The 23,506-nt window shown below is 36.9% G+C and overlaps 1 long non-coding RNA gene across 1 annotated transcript; it reads right to left on the reverse strand.

The window, feature by feature from the left end:
- Window positions 1-3,311: 3,311 nt before the first annotated feature.
- Window positions 3,312-22,750, reverse strand: LOC132366655 (uncharacterized). The gene is made up of 3 exons (XR_009503485.1): window positions 22,484-22,750; window positions 9,962-10,036; window positions 3,312-3,553 (listed from the first exon to the last, which is right to left on the reverse strand). It is a non-coding gene; the product is annotated as an uncharacterized LOC132366655 (long non-coding RNA).
- Between the last annotated feature and the right edge of the window lie 756 nt (window positions 22,751-23,506).

The following is a 23,506-nucleotide window of genomic DNA, read 5'->3' on the forward strand; positions in this document are numbered from 1 at the left end:
ATAATTATGGCATTTCAAAAGTTGTAATGGGAGAATATGAGACAAAAAGTCAATAGGTTGAGATGAAAAGGGAAATTAATAAGCAAAAGAAGTATTCAAAAAAACCTAAAACAGAAAATAAAATAAAATTATATACTGATGGATATAAAAGCAAGACTAATTGAGAAACCTGAAATACAGAAAAAATGTAAAGTAGATTAAACAATAAGATAGGATTTGATAGATTTGGAGGAAAAAGAATGGAGATACCTGATGTTCTTGAAAATATAGAAGCAAGGCAGCCTGAGACAGTAGAAGAAAATCTTTCCTTTGCTGACAAAAAACAATGTATCAACAAACAAGTTATGCCAGAATTCAAGAAAAGCTAAGATGTAGAGACCCTTAACAAGATAAATACGGCAAGATATTTTTCCCCAACAAGGAATAAGATTATCCAGGCATATAAGCAGAAAAGAGTTCCATTGCAAATGAACAAGCTTTCAATGTGTACTTTTACTTTTCAACTTTAAATAACAAAGTGCAATCAACACACCTGCATCTAGATAATGTTGTGGTAAAAAAATGTGTGCACTCAAAATTTCATATCATGCATTTAATGCATAAGTATGAATGCAAATACATGAATCCTTAGCTATGCAAAGTAAGAAAAGTGTCACATATGTATCTTTAAAAATTACTTTCTAAAAAATTTACTATTTCTTAAGAACTGCATTATCTCTTTAATCAGAAAAAAATTATACATAGATATAAATATAAACTATAGCTATTAAACCTAATATGAAATGACATGAAATATATTTATTTTTTAAATCAGCATTTAATAATATGGATAATTTATGGATAATAATAATAATATAATAATACATAATATAATGATAATAATATGGATATGTCAGTAAATTACATTTATATATAAAGTTTAAATTAGTATTCATTTAAATAATATTATATAAACACAACTACACTTTAAAAGAACACAGGAAGAGGTGCCCTAAAACACCAAGAGCATTTGTCTGTTGTAGTAAGTCTATGGATAATTTTTTTCTCTTTCTTTCTTCTTTTGGGTATTCTAAACATTCTGTTTGGGAATCATTTTCTGTTTCCAAGCATGAGGAATTAAAGCATATCGATAAATAGAAAGAAAGCCCTCCTTGCCCCACCCGCCCTCCAGAAGGAGTAATGTGAGACAGCTGAACAACAGTCTTAGGTGCCTACTAGCAATCCAAGAAGGCCAAACATTGGAATCCTCACTCCCTTGTTTTTAATCTCAGTTAACAATTAGTCCTGAATTTCCCTGCAAGACTTCTTGGAAGAGAGCATAAAGAGCATAAAGAAGATGCAGCTATCCTTTCTTTGTATCTTTGTTTCTGTTTTTATTTTTTATGTTGTGCTCAGTTTCCCTGGTTTTATGTGCCTTAGGTTGCCTGGTCCAACAATCTTCTAACAACTAGGAACTTTTTAAAATATTCAGCCCAAGTGAGTTATCTAGTCCTGATGGTATTAGAAAATAGGCAAACTTGAAATCATATAACCTCAAGTTCCAAAAGTTGAATGATTGCACTTTCTTTGACCTTTAAGTATATTGTGACACACCTTTATGTTGCCTGAAAAATTCTCCTCTGACATGTGGCAGAAAGAGATTTAAATGACCTTTTTTAGCTAACGTTTCTCCTGGGCTTTGTTTACAATAATCCTAGTTTCAATAGAAAACAAATTACCTCATGTACAAGGCTTTTGGCCCAATTTTTTGATCCAGCCACCTATGTATAACTTTAGTAGATAAAAGGTGAGCAAGCCACAGTGATATCCAAAGAAATGAGAAAATTTCTGAGACACTGAACTTGTTAAATGTGTGTTAACTGAAAGAAATTGTAATTCCTGGTAAGACAACCATTTTCGTAAAGTGCATCTAGAACCAAAAATTGGAGGGTCTACCTTGACAGCTTTTAAAATGTTATGTAATCACTCATTAGCAAATAAATTATGGGAGCTTGAATGATGGAATAGTTCTATTGATGAAAGATATATCTGAATAAGATGAGAAATAACTGGCTATACCAATTTATATTCTAAACTATACTGTTAAATTTCACTTTTAGGGAAATATTGAGATGTAGTTATAATCATTAACAATTGAGGAAAATGCATTATTGAGTATTTAATAAAAAGTTATGTTTCATATTTAAATTTTCAGGTTATGTGTCTTAAACTTCATTAAAAGTAATTTGCTTCCCTTTCCACTTACCCTTTTCTGCCAATATTTCTATCTGTGAGTTTTGCATAAAAATACAATAAGCCAAGAAAAGATGTTGAAAGCCTTTGTGCCTTTTGATAAAGGCAGTGCTAGTGGGGGTAGGGATGGGGGGTGGGAAGGGGAGTAGATGAACAACTTCTAACAGGAACAAGAACATTTGTTTTGCTGTTGTTGTTTGGATGAAGGTTTATATCATTTCAATGGAAAAACTGGAAAAAAGTGTGAGATTATGTTGGTAGAAAGAAATAGTAATATAGTAGGAAGGGAGCTAAGAAAAATGTTTCCTTGCTAGAATCTTCCTCCATACTGGGCATTCTTAAATGACAATGACTGATTTGTGAGAACTGTGTACCTAGATACATAACTGAGGACCTGCTGGTTTGGGGTCCTAGAAATCTGGAATAGGAACAATGCTAAAGTTCTCTGGGATAATGAATGTGAATGAAGTTAATAGATGTTTTAAATACTTACTGCAAGTGACCTCTTATCTCCACTGATAAACACAGAACATACTTACATGTCACACACATATTTAGTGAATTATATCTTAAAATACTCATCTTTGTGCTTTTCTTTCCACACTCACCAGTCTTCCACACTGAATCAAGAACAATTAAGATTTATATAGCAGAAAAGGTATAAGAAAGAAAGAATCAAATGTTTTGAATATCAAAATAGTATCTTGAGAATTAAAAAGAACGCCTGAAACCACTAGTATCTCAGGTTTTAAAAAAATATTATTTAGTAATAATAATTTAGTGTTGACTATTTAGTAAATTATAACAGGAATAGATAGCCAGATTACCATGCTGTGCCCTTCAGCTATGAGGAAATAATAGAAGAAACCCTGGATAAATCTGTGCCATGAAATGAGACAAATAGTTGCGGAGGACCGTGTGGAGAGGAGGGAAATCAGTATGAAGAGACTTCCAAGCTCCTCGTATAGCCAGCACTGGAAAGTTTCATGGAAAAGTATTTCAAGTATCTATTGCTTTATAACAAATCATCCCACAATTTAATGGATTAAAATAAGAAAGATGATTTGTTACCTCTCATTGTTTCTACAGGTCATCAATTTGGATAGGGTATCTCTGCTCTGTGATTTTTGGGGTCTTAATTGCAAGATTTGAAGTCTGGAAGCTGTCATCTTCTAAAGACATCTTCACTCATGTCTTGCAGTCGATGCTCGCTATCAGCTCAGACCTTAGTTGGGGCTGTTAATAGGAATACATACACATCGTCTCTCCATGTCATCTGGTATTCCTTACAACATGGTAGCTGGGTTCCATAGGTGAGTATCTTAAGAAAGAAAAAAAGAGAATGAGAGCACCAAGCAAAAGGTATTTTATTTATCCAAAATAACTGAAACCAGAATTTTGAAGAGATATTAGCACTCCCATGTTCATTACAGCACTACTTACAACAGCTAAGATGTGGAAACAATCTAAATGTCTATCAATGGATGAATGGTTAAAGAAAACGTGGTATATACATACAATGGAATATTGTACAGCGGTAAAAGAGAAGGGAATTCTACATATGTGATAACATGGGTAAACCTTGAGGTCATTATGCCAGGTGAAATAAGCCAGTCACAGAAGAACAAATTCCACTTTATATGAGGTATCTAAAATAGTCAAATTCATAGACTCAAAAAGTGGTTGCCAGAGGTCAAGGGAAAGCGGGAATGGGGGGTAACTAGTCAACAGGCATAAAGTTTCAGTTAAGCAAGATGAGTTAGTTCTAGAGATCTGCTGTACATTAGTTAGCAATACTGCATTTTACACTTAAGAATTTGTTGAGGGTAGATCTCATGTCAAGAGTTCTTATCACAAGAAAATAATTCTTTTAAAGAAGCAACAAAGAAAGTCACATAGCATCACTTCCATAGTACACCAATAGTCAGGGCAATTATAAGTACCCGCCCAGGTTCAAGAGAGGGAACAAGTCCCATCAATTTATATACATATTGCTATTTTTGGAAAATACAATCTGCCCAACTGAGGTGATAGCAAACCACCCCAACCACCAAAACGAGTACATCATGATATCTGTGGGGAAAAGCCACAACAGGTGTGCTCTTGTTCGCAGTTTGAATGAGAGCATTCTTTGATAGTGGCTACATAGAATTTCCTGAGGAAGGTGAAAGCTTATACGTCAGGACTTTGATGCGCCCCACCCAAAAGCCCCCTATAGCACTGGATACCCTCAGCCCCATGAAACTTCAGGTCAAGTCTTAGTCACCAGAGGGGTGTTTAGAGTTTGGAAGGAAACACCCAAGTAACTGACCAATTACAGTAAAGAAAATTGTGTCAAGGATGCTGCTGCTAGAAAATGCTTCCACACGCTACCTCTAGTCACTTGATTTGTGCTGGGATTTTACAACTCATTGTCACCGAGTCCCAGGACAGCCCTCATATCCAGAGTTCCACAGTCGTCCTGAAATGAAACCATCAACATCAGTTTTTTAAAATTCCTCTCCTCACAGAGATCTCAAAAAGAGTTCAGAAGACCTGCTACGGGAAAGATGTTACTCCATTCCTCTCATTGTGTCTCTTTCTCACCAACTCACCTAATAAAATCTGTTTCTTTTCCAATTACAAAATAATGCTACTAAGCAAATAGAGATATATGTCTATGGGTTAGAAGATTCAATGCTGTTAAAATGTCAACTTTATAAAAATTGATCAGAAAGGTTTAAGACAATCCCAATCAAAATTACAATGGGTTTTTGTTGTCAGAAATCAACAAGCTGATTTTAATATTCGTATAAAAATGCAAAGAACCTGGAATAGCCAAAATTACTTTGAAAAGGAAGGTTGAAGTTGAAGGATATACATGACTTAATTACAAGACTTAGTAAAATGCTATAGTAATTGAGCCAACATGGCACTCAGTAAAAGATAGACTTGTACATAAGAGGAAAAAAATTGAGCTTCTAGAAGTAGATCCACACATAAGGTAAATGGATTTTCCACAAAGATGTCAAGGTATTTGACTATGGAAAATTAATTTCAACAAGCGATGCTGGAACAATTGAATATCCTCATACAAAATTAAACCAATTAAACCTTGACTCTTACATCATACCATATACACAGATTAACTCAGAATTGATCATAGACCTAAAGGTTAGATCCAAAATTAGAAAACTTCTTAGAAGAAAATATACGAGAAAAATTCTTGTGATCTTGGGTTCTGGATAGATTTCTTGGAAAGCACACAAAAATCATAAAACCTAAAAAAATTGATAAATTGGACTTGATATATATTAAAACCTTTTAATCCTCCAAAGATGCTGTTTTAAAAAATGAGAAGACAATCTGGAGTCTGGGAAAAGAATATTTGCAAAATATAACTAAGTAGTTGTACCCAGAATATATAAAGGATTTTTACAACTTAAGAAGACATGAAACAACTTGACAAAAAGTTGGTGTAATGTTGACATCAAAGGGGCTAGAGAAACATTTTAGGGTGATGGACATGTTCTACATCACAGTTATGGAGATGGCTACAAAAGTATATGCCTTAGATAAAAGCAATCAAAATTTAAATTTAAAATGGCTAAGTATTATAATATGTATATTATAACTGATTTAATTGTTAGGAGAAAAATATTACCCATGGGTTGTTGTTGTTGAAGCTGGTGGTGATGGGTACAGAGGGCTGAAACATACTATCCTCTCTACAAGTTTCCATACTGAAAAGTTAAAAGTTATATGTGGTTAAATGCTAGACAGGAACGTTACATGGTTCTCTCCAAATATATGACAAAACAAATCAAATCTAACCTGAAGGGGATGGTGATGCTGAAGGAAAGCTTGATGTGAAGGATGAACTGGAGTTAACTAGGTGAAAAAGCATTCTGGGCTTTGGGAGAAGAAATTCTCTCAGCACAGAAACAGCTTTGTAGCTGGGTTGAGAATAGCATAATTGAGAGACAAAAAAGGAGACCAGCATGGCTAAAGTTCTGAAAATAGATTTTATTACAAAGCTCCAAATGCAACAGATTTGATCATTAAAACAGTCAAGGCACAAATTTCAGTTGGCATTTCATGATGCCAAGAGCAGAAATGAAGCCAGTCTCTCCAGTCTGAGGAGAATGTAAAATTGATGACTTTGGTCTTGTCTCATCTAAATTTGATAAAGTAAAAAAAAAAAAATTTTAACTTTAAAATAAGATATTATCTGTAAGAGTTTGATAGTGTTTTCCTCTAAGAGTTTGATAGGGTCAGACACTGTCAAACTCTTAGAGGAAAACATAGGCAGAACACTCTATGACATAAGTCACAGCAAGATCCTTTTTGACTCACCTCCTAGAGAAATGGAAATAAAAACAAAAATAAACAAATGGGAACTAATGAAACTTAACAGCTTTTGCACAGCAAAGGAAATCATAAACAAGACGAAAAGACAACCCTCAGAATGGGAGAAAATATTTGCAAATGAAGCAACTGACAAAGGATTAATCTCCAAAATTTACAAGGAGCTCATGCAGCTCAATATCAAAAAAACAAAAAACCCAATCCAAAAATGGGCAGAAGACCTAAATAGACATTTCTCCAAAGAAGATATACAGATTGTCAACAAACACATGAAAGAATGCTCAACATCATTAATCATTAGAGAAATGCAAATCAAAACTACAATGAGATATCATCTCACACCGGTCAGAATGGCCATCATCAAAAAATCTACAAACAATAAATGCTGGAGAGGGTGCGGAGAAAAGGGAACCCTCTTTCACTGTTGGTGGAAATGTAAATTGATACAGCCACTATGGAGAACAGTATGGAGGTTCCTTAAAAAACTAAAAATAGAACTACCATACGACCCAGCAATCCCACTACTGGGCATATACCCTGAGAAAACCATACTTCAATAAGAGTCATGTACCAAAATGTTCATTGCAGCTCTATTTACAATAGCCAGGACATGGAAGCAACCTAAGTGTCCATCAACAGATGAATGGATAAAGAAGATGTGGCACATATATACAATGGAATATTACTCAGCCATAAAAAGAAACGAAATTGAGTTATTTGTAGTGAGGTGGATGGACCTAGAATCTGTCATACAAACTGAAGTAAGTCAGAAGGAGAAAAACAAATACCATATGCTAACACATATATATGGAATCTAAAAAAAAAAGAAAAAAAAAAAATGGTCATGAAGAACCTAGGGGCAAGATGGGAATAAAGACACAGACCTACTAGAGAATGAACTTGAGGATACGGGGAGGGGGAAGGGTAAGCTGTGATAAAGTGAGAGAGTGGCATGGACATATATACACTACCAAATGTAAAATAGACAGCTAGTGGGAAGCAGTCGCATAGCACAGGGAGATCAGCTTGGTGCTTTGTGACCACCTAGAGGGGTGGGATAGGGAGGGTGGGAGGGAGGGAGACGCAAGAGGGAAGAGATATGGGGACATATGTATATGTATAACTGATTCACTTTGTTATAAAGCAGAAACTAACACACCATTGTAAAGCAATTATACTCCAATAAAGACGTTAAAAAAAACCACAAAAAACAAAAAAATAAGATATTAGATAAATTGTTTGCCAATCTGAAGATAATTCAAGAGCTGGCAATATTCCAGTTCTAAATTACAAATGGTTAAAGCATGCAAGGATTAATATCTTTAGCTTGTACCTAGATCATGTGTGAAGTTGAAGCTACTTTTTAAGGAAGATAACAGAAGTAAAATTGTTCATATGGAACTTTATTAAGGAGAGTGGAAATAATTTCCAACTTTCTCATTTTAGAGGTTTGATAAAACTTCTTTTCAGGCAAATATCAAGCCAGCAGCTAATATCAGAATTCTGGAGAGAGAGGAGAGAAACTATCCCTGACTCCACACTTTGGGCTTTTAAAAGGTTTCTGCTTTGCACATTGAGGGAGAAAATGAAAACAGACCTTCGTTAACTAGTTGTAGCCAGTTCCTCACCAGGAAATCAGCAAGGACAGAGGAGAGGCCACGCCAGTTTCCTCGTGTTCCGCATGTGGTAATTAATGCACCACTGTACCAAATGCAGTCAGGGACCTCTACTTTCCTTTAGGTACTAGTTTCTTCCTAGTAGGTCGGACACTGAGGGAAATGATCCAATATTATCTCTTTTTTGGGGGGGTGTCTATTTTCCCCTCTTGTATCTCCAGTGCGTGAAAGAGTACCTGACACATATTAGGCTCCAACGAATATTTATTGAATGAGTGAACAAAATCCTTAACCTGGGGCTTCCCTGGTGGCGCAGTGGTTGAGAATCTGCCTGCCAATGCAGGGGACACGGGTTCGAGCCCTGGTCTGGGAAGATCCCACGTGCCGCGGAGCAACTAGGCCCGTGAGCCACAGCTACTGAGCCTGCGCGTCTGGAGCCTGTGCTCCGCAACAAGAGAAGCCGCGATAGTGAGAGGCCCGCGCACCGCGATGAAGAGTGGCCCCCGCTCGCCGCAACTGGAGAAAGCCCTCGCACAGAAACGAAGACCCAAAACAGCCAAAAATAAAAATAAATTAATTAATAAAAAAAAAAAAATCCTTAACCTGAAATAATTAGTGCATTTAACTGAGTGTAAGGAAGAGACCCTGCCACCTGGGACTTTTTGTTTTTCTCTCACTGTATTATTGTTGCCTTAAAATACCTCATCCTGTGCTCAGCAGCATTTGTTCTTAAACTGAATTACTATTAATATGACTCACTACTAAATAAAGTTCTATTTGAATTATTTTATACATTCTTGAAGGAAAGTGGCTCAGATCTCAATTTCCAATGCACTGATATGATTTACTCAAATGAGTGTTTCTATTGTACAATACTGCATTCTGTATTTTTCTTAAAAAACAAAAAAAGTTAATGTGTTTCAACTAAAAAAATTTCCAGCCAATACATATCAATTAGTAGCTATTTGTTTCAGTATAAAAAAGGCATTTTGTAGCATCATGTAAATTACTCAGCTAATAAGTTATAAAGTATATAAGAATGTTAAAATTTTACTTTATTTTGAACATTCACATATGTCTTAGTATGGTTTTTGTATGACTGGACTGATTAAAAATGTTGGAGGAAGAAATAGCTTTGAGCACTGTATAAATATATCAGTCTGAGAGAAAAATATTACAAGATAGATCCCTTGCAAATCAAAATGGATTGTGATTTAGGGAAATGTCTCGTTTTTATAATTGTTTGGCATCCGGAGCTAATGTAGTAACTGTTACCAACTACAGAGAGTCCAGACGACTGGTTTGACGTCTGAGCCAGCAGTCATTATTCTGCTGTATCATGCCATCTAAATCTTTGGGACTAGGAAATCCTGAGGCTTTTTCCCTGTTGTTGAAGGAAGTCTGTGTGCGGTCTGGAAATTGCCCACTTTTCTGTAAGCCTTACCCCTCCTCCCTTTTCTCCCCTCCAGGCAACCCTCAGGCTATTTTTTCTTAACTTTATGTTTTCCTGTCTTTAGCCTCACTGCCCACACCACTGCCTTCCCTCTTGTCATATAGGGCACTAAGCAGAGCATTCACAAACTGTTATTTTCTGCAAAAGATAAAACACCAGGAGATCTGGATAATAAACGAAGTCATTTCTGAGTGATCTTTTAATTCACTTATACTCATTTCACTTGATAAAAGAAACTCCCACCCTTTGCTTCTGGAAGAAGTCTTTCATCCTTTATCTCTGAATTCTCTGAGGCTAGATAAACTATACATACCACTGCAGTCCATTTCATTTCCTTCCTTTAATATTCTCATCATCAATTTCTTCAAAAGTTTGACATTGGTCAGTACTATAAAAAAGAATAAAAACAGCATTATAATTATGTATCTACCCACAGAACATCTCATGACATGATTTCCTACTACTCTATTTTCCATGAAAGGGCTAATATAAACTCGGCCCCCTGGGTCATTAGAAGAGCAGCTGTTGCTTCCGAGGCTGCTGCTGGGGCTGTACGTGTGCCCGACAGATGCAAAGTACTGGGCGGGCACTACGGGGTGGAGGGATCACGCAATTGGATCCCAGTCCCACAGAAATTCCATAAGTCCAATAATTCAAATTTGTTAAACATAAAACATGACTTTTTACTAAATTAGAAATCTGGAACACCCAGGATTCATAAAAAATGTCATATGTGACTGGGTATTCTCTGCTCAAAAACTAAAAATAAATTCAGTTGTAGCAGAAACATGGGAAGTTTAAAAATGGTTCTCCAGTGCTAGAGATGTAGGACCAGTGGTGAATTGCTAAACATTTAACAGCGGCTCTCAGGGGAGGGGAAAGCCCTGCAGTAGAGCATTTGCTGCTTTCTTTGGGCTAAATACTCCCACTAGGGCCAACTTTGAGCTACCTGGATGACATGAGTAAACATGGAGTAAACACCAGTAAACATGGGAAGAAAAGTGTGTACTTGGTTCCTGGGAGCAAGTCTGAGCAGTCTCCAACGTCCCACTGTGAGATGAAAAACATAGTGTATTTGAATCTGGCCTTAGATATTAGTTTGAAATCAGTGCCTTAGAAAACATACATACCAAGTATTACATGTTTTCGCTACTAAAAGAAAAACATTGCATGTTTTAGGGTGAAGCATTTCAAATCAAACAAATGAACAAACTTGAAAGAGAAGTTTGGATTAAGGAAAGCATTGTTTCTGTTTCTGGCACAGGTTTAAATTCAGTTCCTACAAGTAATGCTACCTGTTTGTAGTTTCTATCACTCATTTTCTTTTTCTGTCCTCCATTCTTTCGTGGTGCTGGAAATGAATGTCAATCAATCTGTGATCAAGTCTTTTTCTTAAGAAGCACACAATATTAAGGAGGCTTATGACATAATAAGGCATTAGTAGTGACACGTTGTCGTCAGTGTCATTTGTCGTCTTTGGAATCTGTCGAGATAGCTATAGAACATTCTGGAATTCACTTCGTGATCCACGCTGTAGAAATGTCCCAATTTCCAGTTGTATAGCTTCTAGGTCTGCCCACTTCTACCCATTATACTTCTTGGCATTGTGGAAACCTAGAAGTGGATCTGTTTTTCCAACATCTCTCTGTTGTGATGTCAACTAAGGCTGTATCTGTCTAGAGACAACATTTAAACACCTCTGTCTGAGAATGATTCAGTATTCCCCTCTACTCTCAGTACCCACAAAACTATGCATTTTGCTATTTTCTAAGGGCTTCATTTAAGCACTCAGGTACAGGGTCTCTCCCTCCTTGAGACCCACCTTTATCTACTTAATTAAAATTTCTCTTCCAACTTTCCCCCTCCTTTACCAATTCCAGCTTTGGGCACCTGTCCTCTGTCCTAGGTTAAGTGGTGAGACAGGGAAGCCTTGGTCGAATTCATCATGTTTTCTTTCATGTCTTTTTCCAGGTTGTGTGCACTCTGTCTTCCCTTAAGGATTTTACCGTTTGGAGCTCTAGAGTTGGGGAGAGTCCCACTTTTCCCTTTAATAGTGTTACTTTCCTCTTTAACTCTTTAAGTAAAAGAGTGCTAAATGCTTTAGCATTTCAATTTAAGAAGAGAGAGGAGCAGGGAAAGAAAATAGAGGGGAAAAAAAAAACTTTCTTAATAAAACAGCAATATCATACAACACTGCATTATTGGAGCAGTAATTCTTGTATTTTTACTGTTTCTGCTCCAAGCATAGAAGAGCTAGTTGCCTACTCTCAAAGAAATTCTTTCTTCAATATTAGATTTTAAGAAACACTAAAATCCTAAATAAAAACTAAAATTTGAAGAATCCACGGGAAGAAGACTTAAATGACAGAAAATTCAGGTGGGTTTAGTACTACAGCAGCCAACAGCATAATGGACTGAGCTAATACAAACTGCTGCACCCAAGTACAAATACCTAGAAGTTTGCATTTTTAACAAACACAAAATCTCAGAAGTCCCCAGAAGCCAAAGATGAAGAGGAAACTTAAAATTAGAACCATAAACTTGCAATAAGCTTGCAATATGCTCTTAAACTGATACCCTGATGGTTGTAAGGATATCAGAGCAGAGATGGGACCTAAGTGGTAGGGCCTGAGATGGTAATGCCCATTCTAGAACAGAAGACATTGTCTCAGGAGTGAAAGCCAGATTGAGATCATTACATAAAGCTGGGGCCTGCCACCATCCCAGGAGAATTTAAAAAAAAAGTGAGCCAATTCCTTGGAGAAGAAAAAAATATACATATATGTGTGTGTGTGTGTGTGTGTGTGTGCATAATCTCTATCGATGTATTATATATGTATGCTTTTTATATATATACACATATATACATGAATATATACTCATTTAATATATACACATTTTTATATAAATATCTTTCATGAAAACTCTGGAACCCCAGTGCTACTGTGCCACATGTGGTATGAAATCTGAATTAACATTTTCTGTATGCGTGCCATGGAAATCTCTAAGCCAAGGATATAACACAAATTTGAGACTGGTTAGAAGATATTCCTTTTAAGTAGCACTTTTCTTCCCCTCGTGTTGCACTATTTAACGTGTACAATTTTTTTCCCTAAATAATATTATGTAATACATTTGAGACATCATCAATACAAAGTGAGCTTTACTTTATTTATTTATTTTTAAATTTCATTTATTCAATTATTTTTGGCCGCACCACGCGGCATGCAGGATCTTAGCTCCCCCACCAGGGATCGAGCCTGCACCCTCTGCAGTGGAAGCGAGGAGTCCTAACCACTGGACTGCCAGGGACGTCCCAGCTTTACTTTAAAAACTTAGGACCATAATATAAACCAGTATAAAACAGACCTGACTGAGCCTCAGTTAATCCCTGGGAACAGGTCCCTTGGGGTGGCCCTGGCCCAGCTTGGTGTGCAGTGAGACAGAGGGTGGTGGCGGGACCTTGTCAGAGCCAGACTCATGAGGCAGAACACTGACTCCAAGGGAGGGCCACCAGGGGCTTGGAGGTTACAGCCTCTGCTAAGGACAAGCAAAGGCTCTTGGCTTCCTGGTCTAGCTATGTCTCCTTGCTCCTTCTCTGCCCCAGGCCATGGCTAAAGCCTCTACCATTATATTAGGTCAGGGAGCATTATGGGCAGGTTCACCAGGCCACTGATGAATGAAGGGAGTGGGTTCAAAGGGCAGAGGGGGAGGAGAAATAGGAAGGCGGCCTTGGGGAGGAAAGGGTGGGGATCTGATGGAAATCCCAGCGTGTCCCCTGTAAGGGCATGCTAACAGTAATGAGGTGCTAGGAGTTCACCTTCATAGCAATTGCTGCCAACTGGCACACGGTTTGATTTTATGTTTGTTTATGTATTTTCTGTCTCTTCCACTACGCGTAATGTCCTAGAAGTCAGAGATTTGTTTTATCCTCACCTCCTAGAGAAGAGGGCCTGGAACTGGGAAAAAATATGATCAGTAAGCTTTTGGTCCCTTGGTATAGCAGCTGCTGTTGACACAGTCCACTAAGAGGACAGTCAGCAAACTGCACAGGATTAGCATTCCAAAAAATTGTAATAATAACGAGATTTTAAATTAGATCTTTGAAAAGAGTCTCTTTTAGAAGGATCAACTGTTAATAAATTAAAGCAGATATGAAAATAATTAGATAAAAGTTCTAAAAATGACTTGCACATACACACCAAAACACATGCTTGTTTAAATTTAAAAAAACTATATAATGTGAAAGTAAAAAACCTATGCTCCATCTCTTTGAAGTCATAGATGGGAAGAAATGGGAATCCTGAAGCAGTTATATATTAAGGGCTAAGAAGGTGGGCTCTGGAATCATACTCCAGAGGTTCAAGTGAGCAAGTGTTTTCACATGTTACGAGGGAGAGATGAAAGAGAGGCAAGTAGAAGGAGGGAGAGAGAGAAGGAGGGAAGAAGGAAGGAATGGAGGAAGGGAGGGAAGCAAGGATAGAAAAAAAAAGGGATGAGAGTGAGTCAAGGAGGCCAGTGGTTTTTAAAGTTCCTAATAACAGAGAAGAGGATTCAATTTGACCAGCATGCTTTGTTTTCAGACATTTTTGACATTCCCAGTTCTAACTTACCCAATACTTTCCAATAATTTCTGCCAGTGCCGTCTCTAAAATCCTATCCTTTAGGACACTGTTACAGCCTTTCCACTGTGGAGTTCCTATTGAAACGCTCCTTCATGCTAAAGCTAAGTGTTGGTGGGCATGTGTGAGTCTGTGTGTGTGTGTGTGTGAGTCTACTGGTTCCTTGAAGACAAGGAAACAGAAGAAAATTGAATGATAGATCTCTTCTTCCTTTTCTTAAGTTTTAAATGACTGTGTGCATAACTTCATATAATCCACCAGCCGTTTACTTTGGAAAGAGATAGGCCATAAATATACACTCTTAGTGTGCATATATTCCAAAATACTTTTTAGGTTATTGTCTGACTTACCTACCAAAGAGACTGTGATTGTTCACAGAATGTGGTTGTGCCTTTAGCAAAATGGGGATGAAGAGTGTGGTTTGTGTCTTCAGCAGAAAAACATATTTATTTAATTCATTAATCTTACTCTTCTCTATGTACTTAATCCCAAGATAATTTATTTGGTTAAGTATGTGATCTCCATGGATTTGAATTTTGAAAATAGAAAGGTTCTGTGAGCTTTAACCTTGGTACAAGATGTAAGATATTTAAACTCTGAATAAAATTGTGAATGGAGTCCATTTCCATCAAATAGAGCCTCTTAATAAGGAACGAGATAACATTTAAAGAAGTATTTTAGAATATGGCAAAGAAATGTAAATAATAGAACAATGTGTGATATTATACAGGGTTTAGTTTGAAACTGCTAAAGACATTATATATATGGACATATGTGTATATTTGATTTTATCATTTGTTAAACTTGTACATTAGGATAGTTATATAAATATTTAAAATTAGAAAGAACAACAAAATATAAATGATGAATAAGCATAAATAATGCTTGAAAGCTTACTTCCCAAACTTCCGCTGCCAGTGTCCTTGTCCCTGTGGTGAGCCACAGCCACTCCCCTGCCTCTGCAGGAGACCCTCCAACACTAGCAGCCATGTGGCTGACAGGGTCTTGGTGCTCCGGCTGGGTGTCAGTCCTGAGTCTCTGAGGTGGGAGAGCCGAGTTCAGGACATTGGTCCACCAGACACCTCCTGGCCCCATATAATATCAGTCGGTGACAGCTCTCACAGAGATCTCCATCTCAACGCTAAGACCCAGCTCCACTCAACGACCACCAAGCTCCAGTGCTGGACACCCCATGCCAAACAACTAGCAAGGCAGGAACACAACCCCACCCATTAGCAGAGAGGATGCCTGAAATCATACTAAGGTCACAGACACCCCAAAACACAGCACCAGACGTGGTGCTACCCACCAGAAAGACAAGATCCAACCTCATCCACCAGAACATAGGCACCAGTCTCCTCCACCAGGAAACCTACACAACCCACTGAACCAACCTTATCCACTGAGGGCAGACACCAAAAAACAATGGGAACTACGAAGTTGCAGCCTGTGAAAAGGAGACCCGAAACACAGTAAGTTAAGCAAAATGAGAAGACAGAGAAATACACAGCAGATGAAGGAGCAAGGTAAAAACCTACCAGACCAGACAAATGAAGAGGAAATAGGCAGTCTACCTGAAAAAGAATTCATAATAATGATAGTAAACATGATCCAAAATCTTGGAAATAGAATGGAGAAAATGCAAGAAACGTTTAACAAGGACCTAGAAAAACTAAAGAGCAAACAGACAATGATGAACAACAAAATAAATGAAATTAAAAATTCTCTAGAAGGAATCAATAGCAGAATAACTGAGGCAGAAGAACGGATAAGTGACCTGGAATATAAAATAGTGGAAATAACTACTACAGAGGAGAATAAAGAAAAAAGAATGAAAATAATTGAGGACAGTCTCAGACACCTCTGGGACAAGATTAAACATACCTATATTCGAATTATAGGGGTCTCAGAAAGAAGAAAAGAAAAGAAAGGGACTGAGGAAATATTTGATAAGATTATAGTTGAAAACTTCCCTAATATGGGAAAAGAAAGAGTCAATCAAGCCCAGGAAGCACAGAGTCCCTACAGAATAAATCGAGGGAGAAATATCCCAAGACACATATTAATTAAGCTATCAAAAATTAAACACAAAGAAAAAATATTAAAAGCAGCAGGGGAAAAGCAACACATAACATACAAGGGGATCCCTATAAGTTTAACAACTGATCCTTCAGCAGAAACTCTGCAAGCCAGAAGGGTGTGGCAGGACATATTTAAAGTGATGCAAGGGAAAAACCTACAACCAAGATTACTCTACCCAGCAAGGATCTCATTCAGATTCGACAGAGAAATTAAAACCTTTACAGACAAGCAAAAGCAGAGAGAATTCAGCACCACTAAACCAGCTTTACAAGCTGGTTTACAAGCTAAAGGAAATTCTCTAGGAAGGAAACTCAAGAGAAGGAAAAGACCTACAATAACAAACCCAAAACAATTAAGAAAATGATAATAGGAACATACATATCCATAATTACCTTACATGTAAATGGATTCAATGCTTCAACCAAAAGACAGAGACTGGCTGAATGGATACAAAAACAAGACCCATATGTATTATGTCTACAAGAGACCCACTTCAGACTTAAGAACACATACGGACTGAAAGTGAGGGGATGGAAAAACATATTCCATGCAAATGGAAATCAAAAGAAAGCTGGAGTAGCAATTCTCATATAAGACAAAATAGACTTTAAGATAAAGACTATTACAAGAGACAAAGGACACTACGTAATGATCAAGGGATCAATCCAAGCAGAGGATATAACAATTGTAGATATTTATGCACCCAACATAGGAGCATCTCAATACATAAGGCAAATGTTAAAACCTGTAAAGGGTAAATCAACAGTAACACAATAAGAGTAGGGGACTTTAACACCATACTTTCAACAATGGACAGATTATCCAAAATGAAAGTAAATAAGGAAAAAGAAGCTTTAAGTGACACATTAAACAAGATGGACTTAATTGATATTTATAAGACATTCCATCCAAAAACAACAGAATACACTTTCTTCTCAAGTGCTTATGGTACATTCCCCAGGAGAGATAATATCTTGTGTCACAAATCAATCCTTTGTAAATTTAAGAAAACTGAAATCGTATCAAGTATCTTTCCTGACCATAATGCTATGAGACTAGATATCAATTACAGGAAAAAATCTGTAAAAAATACAAACACATGGAGGCTAAACAATACACTACTAAATAACCAAGAGATCACTGAAGAAATCAAAAAGGAAATCAAAAAATACCTAGAAACAAATGACAATGAAAACATGGTGACCCAAAACCTTTGGGATGCAGCAAAAACAGTTCTAAGAGGGAAGTTTATAGCAACACAATCCTACCTCAAGAAACAAGAAACATCTCAAATAAAAAACGTAACCTTACACCTAAAGCAATTAGAGAAAGAGGAAGGAAATAACCCCAAAGTTGGCAGAAGGAAAGAAATCATAAAGATCAGATCAGAAATAAATGAAAAAGAAATGAAGGAAACAATAGAAAAGATCAATAAAACTAAAAGCTGGTTCTCTGAGAAGATAAACAAAATTGACAAGCCATTAGCCAGACTCATCAAGAAAAAAAGGAAGAAGACTCAAAGAAAAAGAATTGAAAAAGGAGAAGTAACAACTGACCCTGCAGAAAAACAAAGGATCGTGAGAGATTATTACAAGCAACTATATATCAATAAAATGGACAACCTGGAAAACATGAACATATTCTTAAAAATGCACAACCTTCTGAGACTGAACCAGGAAGAAATAGATAATATAAACAGACCAATCACAAGCACTGAAATTGAAACTGTGATTAAAAAACTTCCAACAAACAAAAGCCCAGCACCAGATGGCTTCACAGGTGAATTCTATCAAACATTTAGAGAAGAGCTAACACCTATCCTTCTCAAGCTCTTCCACAATATAGCAGAGGGATGAACACTCCCAAACTCATTCTACGAGGCCACCGTCACCCTGATACCAAAACCAGACAAAGATATAACAAAGAAAGAAAACTACAGGCCAATATCACTGATGAACATAGATGCAAAAATTCTCAACAAAATACTAGCAAACAGAATCCAACAGCACATTAAAGGGATCATACACCATGATCAAGTGGGGTTCATCCCAGGAATGCAAGAATTCTTCAATATACGCAAATCAATCAATGCGATACACCATATTAACAAATTGAAGAATAAAAACCATATGATTATCTCAATAGATGCAGAAAAAGCTATCGACAAAATTCAACAGCCATTTATGATAAAAACCCTCCAGAAAGTAGGCATAGAGGGAACTTACCTCAACATAATAAAGGCCATATATGACAAACCCACAGCCAACATTGTCCTCAATGGTGAAAGACTGAAACCATTTCCTCCAAGATCAGGAACAAGACAAGGTTTTCCATTCTCACCACTATTATTCAACATAGTTTTCGAAGTTTTGGCCAGAGCAATCAGAGAAGAAAAAGAAATAAAAGAAATCCAAGTCAGAAAAGAAGAACTAAAGCTTTCACTGTTTGCAGATGACATGATACTATACATAGATAATCCTAAAGATTCTACCAGAAAACTACTAGTGCTAATCAATGAATTTGGTAGAGTAGCAGGATACAAAATTAATGCACAGAAATCTCTTGCACTCCTATACACTAATGATGAAAAATCTGAAAGAGAAATTAAGGACTTACTCCCATTTACCACGGCAACAAAAAGAATAACATACCTAGGAATAAACCTACCTAAGGATACAAAAGACCTGTATGCAGAAAACTATAAGACACTGATGAAAGAAATTAAAGATGTTACAAACAGATGGAGAGATATACCATGTGCTTGGATTGGAAAAATCAACACTGTGAAAATGACTCTACTACCCAAAGCAATCTACAGATTCAGTGCAATCCCTATCAAACTACCAATAGCATTTTTCACAGAACTAGAACAAAAAACTTCACAATTTGTATGGAAACACAAAAGACCCCTAATAGCCAAAGCAATCTTGAGAAAGAAAAACGGAGCAGGAGGAATCAGGCTCCTGGACTTCAGACTATACTACAAAGCTACAGTAATCAAGACAGTATGGTACTGACACAAAAACAAAAAATATAGATCAATGGAACAGCATAGAAAACCCAGAGATAATCCCATGAACATATAGTCACCTTTCTTTGAAAAAGGAGGCAAGAATATACAATTGAGAAAAGACCACCTTTTCAATAAGTGGTGCTGGGAAAACTGGACAGCTACATGTAAAAGAATGAAATTAGAACACTCCCTAACACCATGCACAGAAATAAACTCAAAATGGATTAAAGACCTAAATGTAAGGCCAGACACTATAAAACTCTTAGAGGAGAACATAGGCAGAACACTCTATGACGTAAATCACAGCAAGATACGTTTTGACCCACCTCCTAGAGAAATGGAAATAAAAACAAGAACAAACAAATGGGAACTAATGAAACTTAAAAGCTTTTGCACAGCAAAGGAAACCATAAACAAGACCAAAAGACAGCCCTCAGAATGGGAGAAAAGATTTGCAAATGAAGCAACTGACAAAGGATTAATCTCAAAAATATACAAGCAGCCCATGTAGCTCAATATCAGAAAAACAAACAGTTCAATCCAAAAATGGGCAGAAGACTTAAAAAGATATTTCTCCAAAGAAGATATACAGATTGCCAACAAACACATGAAAGGATGCTCAACATCACTAATCATTAGAGAAATGCAAATCAAAACTACAACGAGGTATCACCTCACACCGGTCAGAATGGCCATCATCAAAATATCTACAAACAATAAATGCTGGAGAGGGTGTGGAGAAAAGGGAACCCTCTTGCAGTGTTGGTGGGAATGTAAATTGATACAGCCACTATGGAGAACAGTATGAAGCTTCCTTAAAAGACTAAAAATCGAACTACCATACGACCCAGCAATCCCACTACTGGGCATATACCCTGAGAAAACCATAATTCAAAAAGAGTCATGTACCACAATGTTCACTGCAGCTCTATTTACGATAGCCAGACATGGAATCAACCTAAGTGTCCATCGACAGATGAATGCATAAAAAAGATGTGGCACACATTTACAGTGGAATATTACTCAGCCGTAAAACGAAATGAAATTGAGTTATTTGTAGTGAGGTGGATAGACCTGAGTCTGTCATACAGAGTGAGGTAAGTCAGAAGAGACAAACAAATACCATATGCTAACACATATATATGGAATCTAAAAAAAAAAAAAAAAAAAAGTGGTTCTGAAGAACCTAGGGGCAGGACAGGAATAAAGACGCCCACGTAGAGAATGGACTTGAGGACACAAGAAGGGGGAAGGGTAAGCTGGGACGAAGTGAGAGAGTGACATGGACATATATACACTACCAAATGTAAAATAGATAGCTAGTGGGAAGCAGCTGCATAGCACAGGGAGATCAGCTCTGTGCTTTGTGTCCACCTAGAGGGGTGGGATAGTGAGGGTGGGAGGGAGATGCAAGAGGGAGGAGATATGGGGATATATGTATACATATCGCTGATTCATTTTGTTATACAGCAGAAACTAACACACCATTGTAAAGCAATTATATGCCAATAAAGTTGTTTTAAAAAAAAGAATAAATAATGCTTTCATATTCTTCAAAATGATAGTTTTTAATTATCAAGCAATGAATAATTTAAAACAAAAATACATATTTGAAATATTAATAGTTAAAGACTATCCTGAAATATATTTCCATGATAATTTGAAAAGTTAAGCTGATACCACCTTCCTAACAGGCTGCGCTTTCTCTAGACTTTAGAAGTAGTTATTTATAGCTCTCCAATCTGAACTGTAGTTATTCTTTGGTTTTATCAGTGTGTTATATTCCCTCATTTAAATTTTTCATGCCATAAATGCTGGTAGCTATCAATTAGGTAAATAGCCAAAGAAATAGTCAAAGGATGTGTCTAAGCCATTAAAAAAAAATAGGATTGTTACCATGTGTCCAGACGGTTCATATATATTGAAGAACTTTCCATAATGACCCATGAATTTATAAGTAATGGTTTATGGACTAGAACCTAGGATACCTAGAACCTAGGATAAGATGCAAAACTTCTGGCTAAGTGTCCATTAACTGGGAAGGACCATGAATGGAAAGAGTATATTGAGGGCACCACTAGTATGTTTTCCAAAAATTGAATTATTGACATAGACTTTGAAGATAGAGGGTTATAGTAGTTTCCTAGATGTGGGGTTAGAAGGAAGAACATTTAAAGCTGTTGTGAAATAAATGTCTTTGTTTAATATTTGTAAGCAGTTTTTCCCCCAGTGCCTAGAAAGGCTATTTTCTTCTCCTTTCTGTTTTCCAAAATTTAATACTTCGGTTAATTAGTATGAACACACACATTAAACTAGTTTTCTGGCTTCTTAATATCTGTTTAAACAGAGGCTAAGTCGTTTGTTTTTCAGTGAATCTTCTCAAAGGAAGGTTTTTTTTAATTGAAAGTTGGAACTTGCCTCAGGACACTCATTCATTCATTCATGTACTTAATGAGTTGTTTATCACACATGATGTTATCTGCCAGGCTGAGGGCTAATATTTAAGGAAACAGGGATGGCCAGCAGAGGATTTCTAACTCTGAGAATGTCTCCTGATAGAAAAACATGCTAGCTAATCTTGTTCCTTTGTGTTTTAACGTAGATGCGTTGGATACTTACTCAAATATGCAAGTTTAATTATTTCCTGCCATAAGTCACAAACAAGGATTACAATCACTAAAGTCAACATATTTTAGGAGTTATTTCACAGAAAATGAGAATAAGTTCAGAAGAACAAATTAGAATTTTACCCAAAGTACACATGAAGAAAGAAGACAGCTTCAGAAATCCTTGATTAATGACAGCCATTTCTAAAATAAAAGCTAAGTAACACAAGAAATTGGAGGCAGAACACAAAGGAATAAAGTAACCCAAAAATTTTTTCTTAATTATTGATGTAAATAAAACAAGAAATTGTCCTCAGACCTTTTAGTCAGGAAAGAAAACTTGGACTATATACTGGGCTGAAACTTTTACTTTTCAGATGGAAAGTACAGATAAGAGAGCTAAAAATTTAACCAATTTCTGAAAAATGGCAGGCCTGGCTACAGAATAATCTATTTAAATTTTCTGAGTTTGCTCCACTGAATTCAGATACTTTAATCAAACGAAAGCTGACCTGCCAGAGTTGGTGAGGAAGGACTTCTTTGTCAGGTCTTGAGAGGAGATCCCTTCAATTTTCTTCGCAGATAAGTCTCCTGTGGTTTTCATGGGAGAGCAGGGAGGATGTTGGCCTTGAGCTTCACTGTAAGGGGCTCATCGCTCTGCGGCTGCACGTGACACTGACAAGTGCTGCTCTTGCACAGTTTCAGTTTCTCAGTTGAAACTGTAGCTCCTTTCAAATGGGCCTAACGTCTAGAGCTGTACTAAAACCATCCAGCCATTCCTTCCCATCCAAGGTACTGCACGTAGGAGGTGCCTCTTCCATGCAATACCTCACAGACACCTGTCTCTGCTGTCTCTCTGGAAGTTGCCTTCTGAAACAGGCCCAGCAGCTGCTTCTCATGAAGCTCCAGCCCAGCCTCCTCTCCCAGCAATCTAGTTCTTTGTCAAGAGCCTAGGTCTTGGAAAACATAAGCTTCAACTCTCTCCCACAGGAAGTGTGTCCTCAGGCCTCCTGGAGCTAAGCCCCGCTGGCCCTCTTTAAAGGGGAAGGAGTAAAATGTATCTCATTCTTTCTTATTTGGAAAACAGAGTTAATTTCTCTTCCCATCGGGTTGTGTGACAGAGTACTTAACCTAATTGCTCCCTCTCAGGTAACACAATTTTTTGCAATAAAAGCTAAAAATAAATATCAAATTCTCAATACTAGCAGGGAAATTAAAGCTGTGTTATGGCTTTTGGATATAAAAGTTATACAAAACAACAAACAAAAACAAGTAAATAGTAATAAAAACAAGTAATAAAAATGCCTTTGGAATGTTTTTGTTCAGATACACGTAATTATGGAATTCAGTTTCCAAAGAGGGTTTTCTGGACAGAAGTTTTACACAGAGTATAATCCTTAAGGGCTCTTTTTTGTTTGATTTCAATAGATTTCAACATCAAAGTGCTGCTGCTGTTTCATTCCAATGCCACATGATTGTACTGAGAAGAGTATGTATCAAGTCACTGAGTGAGTGACTAGGGCTCATGTGTTGAC

This window comes from Balaenoptera ricei, chromosome 5 (assembly GCF_028023285.1).
Source record: "Balaenoptera ricei isolate mBalRic1 chromosome 5, mBalRic1.hap2, whole genome shotgun sequence".
Taxonomy (NCBI): domain Eukaryota; kingdom Metazoa; phylum Chordata; class Mammalia; order Artiodactyla; family Balaenopteridae; genus Balaenoptera; species Balaenoptera ricei.